At 39.5% G+C, this 20,792-nt stretch overlaps 1 protein-coding gene across 3 annotated transcripts in view; it reads right to left on the bottom strand.

Moving 5' to 3' along the window:
* CDKL5 (cyclin dependent kinase like 5) overlaps window positions 1-16,872 on the bottom strand; it is a 123,566-nt gene extending 106,694 nt beyond the window's left edge. For 2 of the 3 annotated variants that reach the window (XM_027688897.1, XM_027688899.1), the window contains exon 1: window positions 16,812-16,872. The gene's annotated coding sequence lies outside the window, so the exon portion shown is untranslated. Of the gene's footprint in view, window positions 1-15,747; window positions 16,095-16,811 lie in introns of those variants that run through there. The other variant, XM_027688898.1, reaches the window with a different exon arrangement.
* Between the last annotated feature and the right edge of the window lie 3,920 nt (window positions 16,873-20,792).

The following is a 20,792-nucleotide window of genomic DNA, read 5'->3' as shown; positions in this document are numbered from 1 at the left end:
TCACCAACCATATGAAGTTTAACAAGGGAAAGTGCCAGATTCTGCACCTGGAATGGGGCAACCCCAGAGGTACAGACTGGGGAAGGAGAAGATTGAGAGCAGCACCTTGGAACCTGGGAATCCTAACCAATGGCAAGTTGAATATGAGTCAGTAATGCCCCGACAGCCAGAAGGGCCAACCGGGTCCGGGGGGGCCATCAGGCAAAGCATCTCCAGCTGATCGAGGGAGGGGATTGACCCGCTCTGCTCTGCACTGGGGAGGCCTCACCTTGAATATTGTGTGCAGTTTTAGGCACCACAATATAAGAAAGATAATCAGCTATTAGAGAGTGTCCAAAGGAGGGCAAAAAAGATGGTGAAGGACCTGGAGGGGAAGCTGTTTGAGAAGGGGCTAAGGGCACTTGGTCTGTTCCGCCTAGAGGAGACTGAGGGGAGACCTCATTGCAGTTACAACTTCCTTGTGAGGGGAAGAGGAGGGGCAGACACTGCTCTCTTCTCAGTGACAGGACCCGAGGGAATGGCCTGAAGTTGTGTCAGGGGATGTTTAGGTTTGATATTAGGAAAAGATTCTTCACCCAGAGGGCGGCTGGGCACTGGAACAGGCTCCCCAGGGAAGTGGTCACAGCACCAAGCCTGACAGTGTTCAGTAAGCATTTGGACAATGCTCTCTGGCACATGGTGTGACTCTTCGGGTGTCCTGTGTGGGGCCAGAAGTTGGACTCGATCCTTGTGGGTCCCTTCCAACTCAGGACATTTTATGATTCTAAGATTCCCTCTCTTCCTCTCAGTTGTTACAAAATTCTATTGTGAAATTCTCATTTAAGTTTATTAACAAAACAGAACAACCCTTATCTGCTTATGCCTTTAGAGAGTTTCTTTGCCCCTTGGGTTTTCTGCAGATCTGTGACATCCAAAAAACAGTACTACCTTTTGACCTTTTTCGTTTAAAATACACTACTGTAATACTGATCCAATAGTTATTGTCATAACCCATTTAAGTAAGGAATCCTGACCACCAACCCCAAGTTAGTATACAGCAACAGTCATATTTCTTCTTTGTCTCTCCATTTATTTAAGCTGTTTAAATGGAATTAGAATGAATGGGGTGTTTTCAGTATTTCAGGAATTTTAGATTACTTAATTCATCCAACTGAACACTCATGAAGAGTTGTAATTAAATTTTTTTTATTTCTATTTTTAGAAATAGTTTTATATTTAAAAATTGTAAGCAAAACATATGAAAGTCTTCCTGAAAAAGAAGCGACACATTATTTCTGGTTTAAAAGCATTTCTTTAATGCTTTTAATGATACAAAACACAGAACAATATGAAGCTACCACTCAATATTTTCTGATCTCCTTCAATGTATCTCCATTGATTAGTACACAAACATGTGACTAACACTATTCACTACCAAATTAAATGCCTTGTAAAAAGAGTTGATCCTCAATAACATCTTGTATCTGCCATAAATATGCAGTGTGAACAAGTGTTATACAGACCCAGTTGCAGAAAAACTGATAAAGCACTTACTGAAGACACTGTCACATGATCTTATGCTGCAAAACAAACCCTACAGGCAGTAACAGTGAATTTTTATTCTCTGGTAAGTAATACAAAGTCAGAGTTCATACGTGTATGAGTTCCATTTATAAAACACACCTTTATAAAAATCAATAAATGTCAAAGACTGCTGATAGTAATTTTATTATTTCCACCACATATTAAGATGTTAGACACAGGGAAGTGCAGCAGAATAACAACAGAACTTCCATATGTAGAAGATGACTAACAAAGTAGAATTTCCTACACCTCCTACCCACCAGCAGAGCCTGGCAAGTAGTGTCAATTTTACATATAGGTATCAGTATTCTAGAGGTGAATAATTTCTTGCATGTTCCCTTCTTTCAGAGTACCTGATCAAGGCATTATTGTCATATTTGAAACAAGAAAATAAGCATCAGCTTTTTCAGTTAATTTGGGATAGACATCTTGCATCATTGTGTATTTTCTGGGATATTTGATAGGAAATAAGACTTTGGGGAATAGTTCTAGTTCAGCATGTCATTTCATTGCTGCCACCATTATCGAAAAAATAGTAAGGCTAGAGTTTTTTACTCTTCAAAATTGGACTGTGTATTTTAAATATCTAGAGGTAACTATTAAAACACCAGCAGGAATAAAAGACAATTAACTAATTCATTTCAGTCATTTTTTTTTGTTTAATTGATAAAACATAGTTCACCATAATTTTCAAAATATGCTTTCTTAATACTTCAGTTGAAGGAACTTCAAAACCCTATTTGGTAAAGAAAAGTGGGCATTGTAAGACAAAACCAAAACCACTTTCTTTTCCTCTAGTGAAAATGAATGCAAATGCAGTGCAGACTGACTTTTTTCTATCTCCATTTGACACAGCAGACAACTGGCATCTAAACATGAAGTTTTTAAACGCTAAAAAGCCCACAGAAGGGTTGATCTCAATATTTCACAAGCATTTTTTCCCAACCACGATTTTTTCCCCCTAATTTACTGCAACATTTGCAGAAGTTCCCCCCCAAAATTTCACAACTGTAGAAGCCTTCTAAACAGAATAACCCACACTGGAAAAACCAAGAAACAGAGATTAAGAAACAGAGTAGAAGAGCAGATCTCATTAAAGGTGTATTTCCCACAGTTGAAAAAGCAAATTAGCCTGCTGTTTCTGAATTACGGTATTTGTAAAATGTGTTTATAGATGTGCTATAGCAATACATTCCCCCCTCCTCCCCCAGTCTCACAAGCAATGCTTCAATGCTTCCCCTCTTGGTACTTTCGCATTCTATCACTTCATTCATCAATTATTGCTTTTTATTTTCTTTATTTTTACAAGAGTACAACTGAACTGCAAAGCAAGAAATGTAAAGTTTATGTAACTATGACTTAATTACTACCAGGCCTTTAGTCTTCAAGAGAAAAATATCATTGAGATCATAGTGGGGTTTTGTGTCCCAGTTAAAAGAACATATGCATTATGCAGTTGAATAACTTTCATTTCTTTAATACAAATGGGCAAAACAGTGAAGGACATATTACTGGCACTTGTAGGGAGAAATTACAATTATCACTAAATAAAAGAGCTCAGCACACTTCAGTATTCTATCTTAAAAGCAGTCTACAACCTAGGGAGACTTTTTAGGTTTGGTTTCTATTCAGTAATTTCAAATGCTGAGCCAGGAACTCTACAATCCAAAACGAGAAAATCAAGGAGTTCCAAACAACTTCCTGTACACAGAGATGGGAGCAGGGACAATGAGGTGTGCTCAGAACATCCCATCTCATGTCACTGACAAAGCTACAAAATCTATCTAAAATGTCACCTCAGAATATCCACCAGCAAAACTCATTTCCACTTAAGCTCTGCCTTCTGGTACAAGTAAAACAGATGAAAACTTTTGTTATTTACAACCCCCAGCTCTAATGCCATTAAGTTGTGCCTCTACTGCAAGAGATACATACAATACAAGGATAGTTTATAGTATTACCATATAATTAGGGGGAATTATGTTGTTTATTTTGCAAAAAGGCTGCTTGATGATTACACTCTTTAACTAAAAGAATCATTATAAGTAAGTGCCAAAGAAAACACTGACCACTTTTTAACCTTAAAATTGTATAAGCAACAGCATATGAATAGTGGGGAATGAAAGAACAAAGGCACCACCCTGAACAGAGCCAAGTAACAAAGATGAAAATGACATAGCAGGTTCAGATACAGCCCAGAATGTTCACTGTTTCTACCAAGAGGCATAAGCATGCTACAGATTTCTGTTTTCTCAAATTTTGCTCCAATTTGTATTTCTCCACCTTGTTTCTCAAACCTTTTAAAGGAAGACATTCAAACCAAGGCAATTAAGTAGGCCCATTCATGGAACTTCAGGTCATGCTCAGCACAACTCCTTATACAGCACAGATTTTTATTTTTTCCACTGTTTGTAAATTTAGTATATTTTATTTACTCCACTTAATAACTCTGAGCAATTGGTCATAGCCCTTTATACCATGGTACACAATGCTTTACTACCTAAACTCCTTGAAGGCATAAGGGCAATTTATTATGTCCCACAATTTCAGAAGACCTTTAAACAAAAAACTCAGACTACTTGTTTGCAAAAACTGGCTCTCAAAAGCGCTGATAGAAAAGATACAGCTTTCATCATATAACAAATGCTGGTAAGTACTCTTAATTACCTGACAGTTTCACTAATCTGTTTCGCACTTCCCAAAGACCAAGTCCTGTTTTCATTTAATCTCTCTGTTGAGAAAGGGAAGGGTCATAAGGATGTATGTTTAACAGTGGTTAGATTTTAACTCAGGTATGCCCTGTTTACAGAATTTTAGAAGCATAGTAATGAACCAAAATAAGTGTTAGTCAGTGGCTGCACCCTAGAACTCTTAGTCACCTGCAATTTAGTCCAGTTGCTACCTTGACTTATATTCCACTATTTTTTTAGCACTCCAGTCACGGCTGTGTTTCTCCTTCAGGAAGATTACATTTCTCTTAGGTACTGCAGTGCAACTGATCAACCTTTGCTTTTATTTTTTTTTATTACACTGAGCTGTTTCTCCTCTGCCAATGATTTGGTTTTGTTATTAATTAAATGGCAGTATTATTTTCAGGTGGAATTATCAGAAAGCATCTTAATGAGTCATAATAAAAGTGATAAACACAACATACATTATTCTGTATTGTTATGGAACCATGTTCAAAAGAGAATGTCTACCTGTCTTCATTTAATCAGAGAAATGGAAAAAGACTTATCAAACTGAAAGAATTACTAGGAAAAAATATAGTTTGTGCATATTTCATAAGACTACTTTCTTGAAAACTATATAAAAACACTTCCCTTCATATTCCAGTAATCCATATACCTTTTGGATAATTTCTCTTCAGTTCAAGTATTTCAGAGGCATATTTAAAAGACAAAAATTTCAATATAATCTGTGGCCTTTGTATAAGCACTTTCAGTTTTCTAAAAAAAAAATCATCAGGAGAATATGAGCTGTTAGGACAGTATTATTTTCTCTGTTTCTTACATATGCCATGAAGGTATTTTGTAATTTAAAATAATCTGACTTTGCAACAAACATTTAATAGTTTGATTTATAATAAAATTGTAGAGCATTAATGGTATATTATGTACATTTTCATACTCATAGAGTCAATCTTAAAGCACACATCACAGAAAATCCTGTAGCCTACAAATACTTAGGTGCTCAGCATCATTTACTGTTCTACCACTGGCCCTACAGAACTTAAACATCAGCACATACTATGCTACAGTAATATTCTTGTGCTTCTGCTTGCAAAATGTAACTAGACAAAAGCAGCTTCATGCAGGTGTAATCACACGTTAAAAACAATCTCAGCTTTTGTTACTTTCCTTCCAGATTCAAACTTCAGGATAAAGCACACTATGATGCCACTTCTGCTGTGGTATCATGCCGAAAATCTGTTCTATGTAACTACCACGCATTTTCAGGCATTAAGTAATTCACATCACGTTCAAATTTATTTCTGATTTACAGCAGAGGAACTTTACCACCACAATCTGCCATATGTAATTTAATCTGTCCTGCAGTTCCTCAATAAAATGGCAAAGTCTATTACACAAGTAAAAGGAAGTTAGGAAAAAATTAACAAATTACAAATGTAATTGATTCTAGAGGTCCATTTTAATCTTTATATATCATTGCACCTGAAATAAAACCCTATTATTTCAGCTTCACAGGTGGACTGCATCCCAAGAGCCATGAAATGATTAAAAAAAAAGGTTAATGTTGCACAAATATATATGCTACATACAGAGCTGTCAAATCCCACACTTTAAACATAAAACTGAATCTGCAGCTCCCCAATTTAAATATTTATTTAAATATCCTCTCAAACACTTCTCAATCAGATAGCCCAGCATAAGGCACACAGTCTTCCCTAAGCCCCAACACACGGGTCTCCCAACGTCAGGGCTCCACAGCAGATAAAAAAATCTGTAAATATGCTCAACAAAATAGTCTGGCTTTCATGCCTGCTGCCATTCCACTACTGCAACCCAGTTTCCACTGTTTCATTCTAGCATTGTATGCAAAACCAGCTGTAAGGATAGGAAAGACACCATAGTTTCCTTTCTAACTATTAGTTAGATTCACAACAGGTAGGAGAAACTGGAAGTGGTCATTTACCAGTACGGCAACTTCCATAAGCACAAATTAGGTTGTAGGTCCCATCATATAGCCTTTACCCTTGAGATTGAACAGTATAAAAACACACTCTAATTTTCATGCCCTACACCACCACCCTTGTACATTTAATACTAGAAGTCACTCCCCAGATTCAGGGGCATGAATACCTTTGGATGCTATGGGTGCACAGGACTTGGCAATTCGTGCATTTTGGTGGGAACTGATTTGTTGTAACTATTGCTGTACTTCATGAGTAACAAAGAGATCAAAAATAAAACTCACTATCAAAATATCAGGAAGTGAGCAAGACAACAATGGAAGAAAAATTCCAAAATAGTTTGATAGTCACAAAGTGAAAGTTACAACTATTATTAATAAATTCTTTAAAAATACTAGAAAATGAAAAAGTGTAAGAACCAGTATTTCAAAAAAATACCCCTTGATTTAAAGTGGGACAGTATGTTTACTAGTGTAAAACCATTTATTTATTTTTTCTACAATTGAACAATCTCTTCTCACTAGCACTGAAGCTTTGTGTAGACTAATTCTTTAAGGACAGCATGCCTCCTCTTTGTTAATTACTGTGAAGAGCAGCAAGCTAACAAGCTTGATCTGCCTTCCAGTTTCAGTGAAATAGCCAACAATAGCTCAAATGTTATTTTAAGTGACTATAACTGGAACAGTCAAACAAAAGGTCACCCATTTTACGGGTGTGGAAAAATACAGGATAGGCCTCCTAGCTTCCCAGGGCTGTTCAGTATTTTGTATCATCAAAGGCAAGCAGACTTTGACCTTAATACAAGTATCTTCCTATCTCCCCTCATCCCTACATATTATTTGCAACATAATTTTAGTCACTGTATTTTATAGCGACTTATATAGACAAATTTGATTTCCCCCAGAAGAAAAAACAAACAAACATCTCTCAGCATCCAAACTTACAGTTAAAACAATCTTGAGTTTCAAATACATTAATTACAAATATACACAGATTTTTTTTCTGTGAGTTACATCACATCATATTATTGAGTCAGCATAAGCAACTGAAAAACAACTAGGTTAATAGACAGAAGGCCATGCCTTGTTTTTGTGGGTTGGTTTTTTTTCAGATATGTTGTTCACCCACAGAGCCTTACGCAACTAAAATGTCAATGCGTATGGAATTTAATGAAACTGATTTAATGATCCCCAAATGACAGGAATAGCTATTCGGTTAGGAGAAGCAGAGTCACGGTTCACCTTCTGAAAATACTGTTTTGTTACTATTATTGTGGGCATCCCACACTGTCACCTTCATACCGAAAGCTGTTTTTATTTATTGTAATAGTACAGTTTCTAAAGAGTCAAGAAACCCATTCACGTTGAAGTCACAGAATTCTTTAAATCCTAAGCTGAAAAATAACATTTCAGCCCTCCAAGTTTTTCAAGAAATACTTCAATGATTTCAATTTGATTTGCTCTGCTATAGCACCTCTTTTCTCTCCAAACCCCCTCCTTTCTATATATGAGGTTCTATGTTCGAAGTTCCTCCTGGATGGCTGACAGTCTTCTTCCTTCATCAAGCTCATATTTCTGTCACTGACTTTGCAGGATATGCACAACCCCTTACCCACGTACATCAGATGATGTTTTCTATGCCACCAATTCTTCCTTGCTCTTTTAATAGGTCTGAGTTGAGCAGCACTTTCCCCAATTCCTTTAAAGATGGGAAATTCTTTAAAGAAATAAGTTACATGTCAAACAGGTCTCCCACAGTAATTCTGTATCCATGAGATTAACCTTACTTCCTACCCACAATAATATCCCCAAATTATTGCCCCTGTGACATGTCCCATCATGCACACTGCAATAACCTACTGCATCAGCTTCATGACTGTCCTGCTTTCCAAACTACCTTCCCTTTGCACACCAGCCTGGCAAGAGGCAGCAAATGCCATGATGGCTATTACTACAGGCCAACCACAGAGACATAGACCAGGGTTCCCCCTGTTCTTTGCTCAGTCTCTCGTCTAACCATCTCCCTGTTTCTGTAAGACCTGTATATGTGTGCAACAGGGCTGGAGAACACTGCCCCTCTGCCAAAGTCGACGAGGAATTAGGCAAGTGGTTCAGAAGTTACTGGCAGGGTGGGAGGACAGGCTAATGGACAGATGGCTGGACAGATGGGACAATTGCATAAGCAACCTTCCCTCAAACTAAAATAAAACTTTGAAGTCCCACCTGTTCCACAAAGCATTTCATCAGCATTGGCCACTCCCCACTTCAAAGTTTTCTGTTTTATAATAGGCTATACTGCATAAAGTAGTAGCTTTGGTCTATAGACTTCCCAGATCAACACATTACTGACTGTACCTCACGATGTACAGCTACAGCACTCCATAAATAACTGTCTTCAAACACAAGCTGTACCCAAACAAGATTTCACAGTTAAGTAGAAAAAGAATGGTTGCATAAAAAAAATTATAATGGCATGTAATTTAAACCATCCTTCATAATAATAAGGCTGGCAAGGAAAGGAGAAAGAAAACACAAACTTTTGGGGGGGGGGTTGGGGTTGCCGCGCTTTTTTTTTGTGATTTTTGGTTTTGTTTTGTTTTTAAAGAAATAGAGAAAGATGTAGAGGAGTAAAAATAAAGACTACTACCAATTAAAGGATCTGCAAAGGCGTCTTGCATCTCAACAGCCTAAGACTGTGTGAAAGGATAGAGAAGAAGCTGTGCTAGATGAACAGATGGATCAGGAAAGTGTGAAGAGGTCCATAAGGTAGACTCAAGTTTTTAAAGCATGAAACTTTTGAAGCAAGCACAGACTCATTGTAGGTGTTTTCATAAAAGGATTAGTTAAGGTGAGGGGGGTTGGAGGTTTCTTTGGCGTTTTTTTAAAGCTTACAAATGTAGGTAGATAACAGCATACCATGTGTACATGTCTGGAGTGGTGGATTTGGGGATACTCCATCCTTGTCCAACATGCAAGGCAAGGAAGACTGGAAGCATTTTTGCAGAGGTTAAGCAAACACAAGATGGCAACATTGTGGATGTGGTATATTAAAAGTAGAAACAAATACGCAGGGAGAGCACAGTCAAAAGGAGTGGGAAAAAACCAGCTGCTTGCAAAGATATTTGCTCGCTTTTATTTGGAATTCTCTTTTGAAGTGCTCAAAAGAAAATAATGCAACAGTGTCATTTAGATGAGTTGAGCAGGCAAGTGTGTGCATTCCCTGGAAAGAGAAGAATAATTTAATTTTATACAACTTCTTCTTAGCGACATTTTAGAAATAAACATAATTTTAGGAAAATACAGCTTTTAAGCACAAGGTTTAACTAGAAAATCTCCTGAGGGCCCTCTTCCATCCCTCATGTCAATTGTCACTTCAAAATACCCCATGCAATCCTATTAAAAACAGCAGTAGAAAGTTGGAGAGGGCATATTCTATATTTACTAACAGATTCAGCATCATTTCAGCAAGCACCCATCTTGCAATAAAAAAGCTCATAATTAAAAGAAGTGGATGTTCTGAAGTTCACATCTGAAAACTAGTAACATTTACTTGGCACTGCTATGACAATTGCTTACTCTTTGACTAATAAACAGCTTGAACAGTTAAATAACCCATAAGCAAAATAAACCCTTTTTATCTCATACGTACATAACATTAAAAGCAAACTTGTTTTAAGGTATTATAAACCTATACCCAACTCCTATTTTACCTCCCTAGAGTAAATTCTAACAACACAGAAAACACTTAGGAGTTGCCAATATGTCTACCAACTATATTGAACAACCTGAATTTGAAACATCAATTAAAATGTGAGGTTAAAAACAATTTCCTATACTATAGGAGGTGCTGTATGTTTTGACAGTTTTAAGATTTCTTCACCTCTGAAGGGGGTCACATATGGTCAGATGGGCCCCAATATGCATACACTTCTTCATAAGAAATACAACTGAAGTTCAACATATGTTTAACTTATTACATGTGCACAAATATTTGTAGAGAAGGCTTAAGTGACTCCAGGGAATAAACAAAATGATGCCAAGTGTTCAAAATAAAAAAAAAACTTTTCCTGAAATTTGTTTTCAGCTACTGTAAAGTTTTCCTGAACACAGCAGGTTAACAGGAATTTAGAACAAGTGTAATAGGTCTGACAAGAGGAGCTTCATGAAAAGCTATGACATGTCCCCACCTTCCATGCACCTCAGTTTTGCTATTAATATTTAAGATAAGAGCCAAAAATGCCGCCTACAAGAAAAAAAAAAAAAAACAAACGAAAACCACAAACCACTACTTCCACTTGGAAGAAGCAGAACAATCAAACTACACTACACTTATTCACAGAAAATGCCTCTGACGAACCTGCAATTAACATGATATGCTGCAACATGCAAGACACTCTTACCAGGCATACTGAAATTTGTTGTAAGAGCCAGCAGAGTGTAATATCCAAATCCTTCCAGCAAACTTTGAAGTTTATCTACTACAGGACTCTCATCAGAACACAGTTTCCTCTTCACCATCACCTGGAAATGCTGTCCAGATGAAAAGGGAGAGGAGAGAAAAAGAGCAGCACACACCACCAAGCATCATGAGCCCCCAACTCTCAGGGCACACTGGACCTTCTGCTCTACCAACACCAGCATAGTGCTGATACATTCTTAAGCAAATACAGGGAGCTTGTGAGAAGCAAATTACACAAAAAGTACATAAAAAATAAATATGGCCTTCTTTAAGATTAGGAAATGCAGCAAAAAGTAGAAAGCTTATGAACACAAATTTACTGTGCTCTCAAGTTTAATTCAAAAGTTTCTGCGCTTTAAAGATAAATATATATAAGCACAAAGTCCCACTTGTTAGTACAAAGCAAGTGAAATCAGATTGTTTTAATAAGTTAAAGTATCACCTAGACTATCATATGCAGGCCAAACAGAAGGATCTACCTTCTCTAAGTCAGAAAGGGTGAAAAGACTGAAAAGCACTGAACTGATGTACACTCAAGTAGCTATTCACTTACTTCACATATAAGTGAGACTTCACAGCCAAGGAGTTGCTCACTTCATAAGCACTAACTAAACTCACTCGAAGTAAACCAAACCCACTGAAAAACTCCAGGTGATTCTATACCAGACACTACCCCAGATAACTATCAATTTAATAGGTACTTACAAAATCCATTTCAGGATCACAACTTCTATGAATTTGATGATGAGATCAGCCAAAACATAATTCTACAAAGAAATCATTTTAAGTGTAAACCATTTCTCCAAATCCACTAAGAAATGTAGAGTTCCTACAATAAACGATGACCTTTAATACAGGATGACTGACACCTAATCATGAAGAAAAGAGGAGAAGGGGCTGAAAAAAGTTTTGTTTTCATATCTTTCTCCAAGAAAGATTTTTTTTGATACTTAATAGTTGAATAAATACTTTATTCTACTGAACGTTGTAGCCACATCCTTCCCTTCTTTCAGCTGAATGAAGCAGTGTGTTACCATTAACATCAGTACTACTATAGTAATCTCTGAGAAAAAATTAACAGAGATAGTGATACAATTCACCAAAACAATGGAGCTCTATGTGGCTGGCATAATGAAGATTCAGTTAAGAATTGATTCACACTTTGTTTTTTCAGAAGGATTTTGTTTTTTGGTTTGGGGGCTTTCCTCCTCCTTTTTTTTTCTTTAATATTGCCATGCAAGTATTTCTTGTGAAAGCCACCCACAGCAAGACTATGTTCTTTTCCCAAACTAAGTGTCAGTGTTAAATTAAGTTATCCTATCATTATAAATGAATCAACTAAAGGATAAGTTTTCAAGACATTAACAGGCAATTCCAACACAGGAAGGTCCAGCAGGCTTGTATTAGGAATTCAAATTTGAATCCAAACTGGAACACAAACATCTCTGCTGAGTAATGTTGGAAAAATAAGTCTAATTGCACTAAAGCTAGAATTAAAAGCTTCTGGAGATCTGGACACTTCAGTGTCACAGAAAGGTATCACACAAAGTCATCAGATAATAACTATATCTATTCCTATATCTATCTATGCATTTTCCTCATTTTAAAACACAGCAATAGATTATTTTTACTCCACATCAGCTAAAAAAACTTATGTCTCAAACTTCTTATGAATAGAGAAGTTGAACACAACTAACTTGAGAGCCCACACATTCATTTCTGAAAGTTCCTTTGCCTAAAGGAAACAGGCATGAAAGTTCTCTGAAAGCTGGCCTTTTCCAATGAAATGCTCATGATTGCTTCAGAGAAGGGAGGGAAAAAACATATGCAATATTTCTATAGCAACAGAGTTTAAGACATGTAGCACCTTTAAAATTTATTTTGTTCTTTCATTGTGATTTAGTCAAGATTTTTAACACAACTATTTCTGCTATGCTAAAATATCTTATTTAACACAGCGACAAAGAAATAAATTACCGTATTCTAAATTAAAAAAAAAAAGCTGAATACATTAGCATTGTGAACATTTAGAAGTGCAACATTTTCCTTCTTCCACATTTAATATTATGAAACTGCATAGACTCAGCAAAATGCTGATGTAACAGTGATTTCCTCAGTTTACTTATGTATTGTTTTAATACTCATTTTATGAAATTAATTGTTACTATTTCTGATGCAGAAAGCTGGTATAATCATTCACAAACAAATCTCCATTTAGATACTAAAGTGTTACAGTTAGAATATGGAATTTGGAACCAGGAAACAAACTCTGTTATTCACTATATTACATACAGTCTTTAGTGATAGCAAGTCACTGATCATTCTCATGTTAGAAATAACATGAGGATGCTGATGTTCTGAAGTAAAAATCCAGACAAAAATCCAGTCATTAGGTTTAGCTCATGAGTAGAGCTAAAATTCTTTAAAATTCTCAAATAGAAATTATGACAAATATAAGGCATTCCTGTTCCTTTCTCATGACGAGCACATAGTTCACAATGATTCCATTTATCCCCATTGTCTACACTTTCAAGGTAGTTCTCCCTCATTATTGTTTCATGATTGATGTTCATAATCTACACAGAATAAGCACACAAGCACAAGAAAATTTTCATAAATAAGAACTCATATCTTATCCAGAGCTTAAATAGTACCTATGAAAACTGTTGGTTAGTTTTTTTCTGCTCAGATTTCTACTGCTAAGTGTTATGTGTTCGAGAGAGACTAAAAGCCAAGGCTCACATGTGAACAGTTTTCAAGGGTTTCCATATATAGTCAGTATTATAAATAGCTATTTTTATAACAGCACTGAACTGACTTTTCGTTATATATAGAGAGGGTGTTTTCTGCATACAGAAATTATTCTGTTATTCTACCTTGTACTTGCAGTCTTAGCTCTCCTCCCACTCACATAGTCCTGTTCTGTTTCCAATAGAAATAGCCACTGTTAGTGTCAAACCACACTGACACTACAGTTCACAGAATACGAGGTTGGAAGGGACCTCAAGGATCATCTGGCCCAACATTTCTTGGAAAATCACAAACTAGACAAGGTGGCCCAGCACCCTGTACCTTACAAGTGTCCAGTGTTGGGGAATCCACCAGTTTCCTGGGAAGATTATTCCAACAGCTGACTGTTCTCATTGTGAAAAATTGTCCTCTTATGTCTCACTGGAGTATCCCCAGGAATAACTTGTACCCATCACCCCTTATCTTTTCCATGGGACTCCTTGTAAAAGGAAGTCTCCATCCTCTTTTTAGCGACCCTTTAAATACTATAACATGATGTTAATTAGATCAGTGCTTCAATAACAGTTTCCACCAAACTAGCCCAAACCTCTGTTTTTATAAAGAGCTCTCTCTATACTGACCATACAGTTTTTTACATTTTCCTTTAGCTGCTTCACTAGTAAAGAAGGCTTACGAAATTGATATTCTCAAGTTTTTTGTTGGGAACATAGACCTACAGTAAGCATTTCAGTACATAAATCTCAATGTGTATTTTTCCCCCATCATTATTAAACTAAACTGATAGGATCTATGAGAACACTAAAAATGGATCTGCAATTTCTTTGTTTCAACACAAAGTTTGTGTTGAAAACACAAGTTTTGAAAACTAAGGCAGAGCGTATCAGCTACAACACTAACATGTTTATTATGAATCTCATTTTAAAGTCAGACACGAATCAAAACAAATTTCTAGTTTCAACTTTCATAACATTTAAATCTAAAACATTTAAAAAAGTCTTTAACATGAAACAACTATGGATTATATATCAGATTCATTAAAAATGTCAACATTAAGTTAAAATCAAGTATAATGCAAGTATCTTTTACATGAGTATTTTTGAACAATGCTAACTGCTTTTAATTGCAGGTCTAAGCACTGATTGAAATTGATTCAAAAGATCTAGTTCCAAAATATGGTATTGCATTTGCTGTTTGCAGTGCTTGATTTCTACAGCTTTAGTTTTCTTCCTGCTCCTATAAAATGTGTTCTTTCACCCATTGTAATATATCATCCAGTTCTTCCACATGCTACAAAAATCTAAGTAGCTAAATCCAGGCAACAAAGATTTTGATACAACGTTGATTTACTTCCCTAAATACTACAGTTTGAGGTAAATACTGACAAACAAGGCCATACTCCTGAGAGTCATTCAATACAGAGGCTTCTCGAGGCAGAGAGCTCCTGTCTTTGAAGAACATCTTTCCCGAAGTACAGTGGGGGAGCTTTTTCCTTCCTATTGCCAAATGAGCAAAATGAGAGAAATTTTAAACAACCACACACCTAGAGGTGGTATTTAAGTCTGTACAATAGAAAAGGCTAATGCTTCTATTATCAATCCACCTATTAAAAATGGCACTTCATGCTCCTACTACACACAAGTGCATTTTATAAAAAACTTCAATTTTTTTTCCCAAGTGCAGATCTCTCTGCACATACACACACGCTAAGACAAGAGCAATCTTAAAGATCATGGGTTTTTTAGGGAAACCCAACAGACTACCTGAAACGCTAAAATTTGAAACACTTACAATGAGATCTGGGAAAAAAATAGTTGTGTATGCACAGATAGCAAAATGAAGTGGGAATTGTAGATTGTCCTAGCCAAGAAGCCATTATCATTCGGCAACATACAACTTGATCACTCATTACAATGGAAGCTGGTGGTGCTCAACACCTCCCTGAAAAGCAGCAGAGAGGCATGAGGACAACAAAAGAAACTAAGAGGACAATTTTAAACTTCTCTCCTGCAATACTGCAGAACCCCACAGCCATTTGTGATCTGCCTTTATCAGTATGCCAGTGGATTTTCCTAGCCCTTCTCTGTTGTACATTCTCCTACAGCCTGTTTGAGACGTTCCAAAGCTTTGTTAAATAAACGTGTATTTGCCATAAATGAGTCTTTCAGATGCGACTGTGACTAATGTATTACCATCTTGACAAGTCTGCTGAGTACAAGTCAGGTAATAGCTTCCCTCACCCAAGACACAGCACACAGGAATATGCACGATCATTACTAATTTCACTATGGCAGTTTCAGGCTGTTGCTGCCTCAGACATTTACCTGCCGCAGCCATGGTCGGCCGTGCACGATGCAGACAGGAGGAGGATCTCCGAGAGCAAGCCTGGAGGAGTTCAGCAACAGCAACAGCGCACAGAGCCCTCACATACATAAAGAGAATGGAATAGGAGCTGAGCTTATTGCTCTTCCAGCCCTAGAAGAGGCATTGCTGCAGACACACCAAACCCTGCTTGAAAAAAAATCCTTTTCCCTTCCATATGGTTCCAAGGACAGCAGCCGAGTTTTCCCTGCTCACCGGCCAATACAAAAGATGAAAGCTGAGAGCAGAAGCAAGGAATAGCCCAGCAACGGGAATCCCGGCATCCCTCATCTTCCTAGCGGCTCGAGGTGAGGAACAGCCTTCCCTCCCTCCTGGGTGTTGTCCCCTCCGATGCTCTCCATCACCACCTGCCTACCTTGCAACAACTACTGCGTTTTCTCGCAACTGGCACCGACAATACACAAGCCCAGCAACAGGGCGACTGATTAAAAAACAAACCACAAAAAATAATAATAAAAAAAAAAAACCCACAAAAAAAAAATCAACCAGAGAAACACACTCCCCTCTAAATCATAATAATCTAAAGAGCATCTTTTTTTAAAAAATCCCTCAGCCCTTCCAGCCAGACGGGAGAAGGGATCAGAGAGGAAGAGGGGGAGAGCTCGCGCAAGACAAGGCACTCGGGCGGAATCCCACGGGCAGAACCCCGCGAGCGGCCGCCCCGGGGCACCCTCGTGGAACCTCCCCCGGCTCTGTCCCTGCCGAGACCCCGCGGCGCCGCCAGACCCCGCCGGGCACCGCCGCCCCGCCCCCGGGCCCCCCGGGTGCACCTGGGCTGGGAGCGGAGCGGGGCGCACGTACTGCCCGGCCCCGGCGGGATCGGGGGAGGGCGGGCGGCGAGAGAAGCGCAGCTGGCCGGGGAGCAGCGGGGACGGACGCGGAGCCGAGGGAAGGGGGCGAGGCGCGGGGATGCCTCGCCGCAGCAGCGGCAAGAGCCCAGCAGGCGGGCGGTGACAGGTGAGGGCGGTGGAGGGCACGGGGCAGCCCCCCGGCGCGGCTCCCCTACCTGCGCTCCGGCGCTGCCGCTGCTCCCGCTGCGCCCGGCGGCGCCTCCCCACCCGCCACCGCCCCCTCGCTCCGCTCCGCGCCCCCGCCGCCGCCGCCCCTCCCAGCACCGCCCAGCCGGCCCCGCCCCCCGCCCGCACTGACGTGTCCTCCCACCAGTAGCAGAGCAGCCAGCCGGCCCCGGGCCACGCCCATGCCCCCTCAGCCAATAGCAGGCGGCCGTCAGCTCTTGTCCCCGCCCCGCCGCGGCACCGCCCGGGCCGGGCCGGTTCGGTTAAGGCGCAGCGGGCGCGGTGGGCGGAGGGGCCGCGGCTGAGGAGCCGGGGGCACGTCCGGCCACGGGCATGAGGGACAGGGGGGCACCGCCGCAGGTGAAGGGGCAGGGGTCAGCTCCCGGCAGCAGGGCACGGCATGGCCGTGAAGGTTATGTCCCTTCCTGACAGGGAGGGGGCTTCTCGTGCGGGGGATTCCGCGGAACGGATGGGCGCGTTCTTTATTTTTTTTAATTATTTTTTTTCCCCTTTTTTTGGCATGGAATCCGCTCCCCGCCCCCGGAACGCAGGGCCGTTAGTCACCCGAGTGCGGGGCGGGGAGGCGGGAGAAGCGCCGTGGGAGCCGCCGCTGCTGCTTTTGCTGGATGGGTGGAGGGAAGGGCAGCGGGGATGTTAAAATGCAGTGTCTCTTTTTTTTTTTTTCCCCTCAGATCAGCTCCTGACACGGTGAAAATCCGTCCAGCACTCAAGCCATTTCTCCATCCTTTTTTTTTTACAAAACCACGATCTGGGCTTGCAGATTCTGTTGCTGGCGGCTGTGAGGCTTTCACCTTTCAGCTTCGCTCACACAAATTAAAATTACAGTTTAAAGCCACTTTCAGGCAAACATCGAATATCAGATGCACCATGGCAAAATGTAGTTCTGGGTGCTTGAACTTGGCTCCCATTTTCTTGGTATGCTTCAATGGTTATTTAAATTTGAAAGATATTATGAAGCCCACTGGACATAACATGACACAGAACTCAGCAATGGTTGAGTATTGCTAATCTAACACTAACCAAAAGTATGTTTTTTCTGTAGGGATATAAACCTTAAAAAAAATCTGCACAGACAGATAACAGAGTTTAAGGCACTGCAGTGCGTGAAAATCAGGCATCTCATTTTCATTTGTTGTTCCACACAGGATGCTTCATGAGCCTTGGGGCACTGAAGTGTTTTAGTTTGGATCAGGGATGCACTTTTGAAGTAACTGCTGTCATCATGTCTTCTAACAGTGCTGTAATTCAGAGTGTAGAGTGGTGTTGGAGTGCACGAAGTACATCTCTTTTGTATGAAGCTAAACTAATGCATTCCAGCCACAAATGGGCACTGGGTGGGACTCAAACTGAACTAGTCAAACAGTAGGAATCCTTGAACTGTGTACAGCTTGAAGATCAGGCTTTCAGCACCAACTGCTGCACTCTACAGGTCTTCTGTTAGACCTTGGTGCTCGCCTGTGTAGTTGAAGATTTGGAGCTTTGTAGTTCAGAAGGAAGATCCCAGAGGGTTTTTAATGTAACATCTGAAAGACCTGATTCATGGTTCACAGCAGACAGTCAAACCAATGCTTAAAAACTTTGATGCTTAAAAGTCTGCCAAAACTCCCAGTTTGTATATGGATCTTCCCATATTCTTGTGTCAGGAGTACATCACATCATCCCTAGCAATAAGGATAACTTGAACTGAGTTCAAGATCTGACGCTGTTGTCTAAAGGGTAAAAAAATGTGCTGCCGGTGTTGCTATTTCAGATATTGTCAATGGCTTTTGTGGTCCCTAATTATCCCCCTATACCTGCAACTGATTCCGGGATAGAAGGCAGTGGTGCTACAAGTTAAAAATAAATGACTGGGCAATGCTTTAATGCTTAAAGATAACTGAATTAACTTCTGATAACATATGTTAGCAATTAAAACATTTTTTTTCTATCAGTGTATCTTATCATTTTAATATGAGGCCATATTGTAAGCAATGTAGCAGATGTTGAATTTTTGTGAGAAGGCATAGACAGAACCACTGTGGTGGCAAAATCAGAGATGAGATTTTTTTTGTCATAATGTACACAAAATAAATTACCTTTTCCTACAGTGCTTCTCACAGGTAACCAGTTTCATGCACTAATATGACATAATTACTCTTTTTACTGAGATCTGTCTTCTTTTGGAAGGGGTGTGTGAGAGAAATTTGTTATTTGGTAGGTAAGATAGAATGCTTTATTATAAACTTTAATCTTGGGCTTTGCAAAGCCTTTACATGCCTGAAATCAAACATCATAGCTCACTTGTCTTCTAGGTTACTTCTGTATTCATTATAATATTTTTTGCCCTCATCTTGTGGTTGTACAGAAATGTTAGAACAGCAGATTTTTGGTTACTGTGTCCAAAAGTTTAGGGCTAATTTCACTCAACTATAAAGATGGAATTTTTTAATGTGAACTCTTCAAATCAGGCATGGATGTGGAGGCCAGGCCCTTTTATTCTGACACTCACATCATGGTCTATAATAGAGATATTTTTTTGGGGAGCCTAGACTAGACTCCACCAAGTCACTAAAACAAAATATAGGAAAAAAACATGATTTGCCAGGTGAAACAAGCATTTATGACTGAATATAAACAAGCAGCAGGTCTCATTCATAACAAGATATCTTTTTTAAAAGACATTTTTCCTACAAAAAAGAGAGAAAATGCCCAAGTTACCTAAAGGCCACCTGAGTGTTTTTTCTGGGGACTCCTAATGGGGTTGTGGTGGAGTGACCAGGGTCAGAGACAAACACTTGGAGGTAGCAGCCGGATTGTCTTGGCTTCCTTTTTTGGTCCCACAAACAAGCTGGCTCCATGTCAGGCTGGCCCTCCAGTGCAGATCAGAGCAGTCTGATCCGTTCTGCTGGAAACGACATGAAGTGCCAAGTCCTGCACTCAGCTTCTGTGGGAGCGCCTGTGAGTCACCGCATCAGCTGGGCCCACGGGCAGCTCCTGGTTTGGTGGCCAACCAATGTCACATGGCCTGGAAGGAAAGAGCTGATCACCCACTGCATCCGTATTAACCACTGACACTAAGAGCCAAGTAGGAATAAGTTTGATGTAAACATCATTGGAAGTGGATGGCAAAGTTTAGTGAGGTATAAATGTATATACGTGGGGCATGGTGCTTTAGAAGAGCCCTGAAACAGGCAAAAATCAATGGGAGTTTTACTTAGCTTAAAAGTGCAGAAATTGGCACATGGATAGAAGCAGATTATTCATTTCTTGTTTCTTGCAGTGATACTTCATTACATACAGAAGAAAAGAAAACAGGAAATAGTCAATAGATATTGTTTCTTTCCTAGGGTCTTCAGAGAAAACAGTGTAACAAAAGGGAACAATACTGGTTTAATTATTATTCTCTACAAACTGGCTGTTGCTTTCCCAGGAACCAAGCTCTCGGTTGAGCAATCAGTAATTTAAAAATAATTTTATTGTGAATTTCCTACACAGTGTTGCATATTTAATACATGCAATAAAGGCTGACAGCCACAATTCTCAGGTGGTAGAGTCTACTATAACTGCACTGAACATCCCTTTATAAAACTTCTCCTAAAATGTATCTTTTAAAATGTGTAATTTGCAACTATCACTCTTGAATGGGATCATTTCATTTTGAAGAGTGGGCCCATGGTCAAAGAGTTAAGGCTTTATTCCTTCCTGCACAATCATTTCCATGCAAGGACTACAAACCAATACTTTCTTAATCTATTTGTTGGGTGATGCAACCATCCTTCACCGAAATGGCAAATGGTTCACTCCACAAGATTTCCCTGGCATGGGTATTTGGGGGCGTGTGTGTGTGCGTGTGTAAAGATGAGGATTTTCTGCACATCTCCACTACAGAACTGCAAACTGCTCTGCCCAGCCCTTCAAAGAGTGGGAAAATAACAGAAGAAATAGTGCTCGGTCTGTAAGAAATAGTTTTA

The sequence above is a fragment of the Neopelma chrysocephalum genome, unplaced genomic scaffold, assembly GCF_003984885.1.
Source record: "Neopelma chrysocephalum unplaced genomic scaffold, ASM398488v2 Primary Assembly neopelma1_76, whole genome shotgun sequence".
NCBI classification, from domain to species: domain Eukaryota; kingdom Metazoa; phylum Chordata; class Aves; order Passeriformes; family Pipridae; genus Neopelma; species Neopelma chrysocephalum.
Note: the sequence above shows the minus strand (reverse complement) of the source record. Positions and strands in the feature narration are given on the sequence as shown.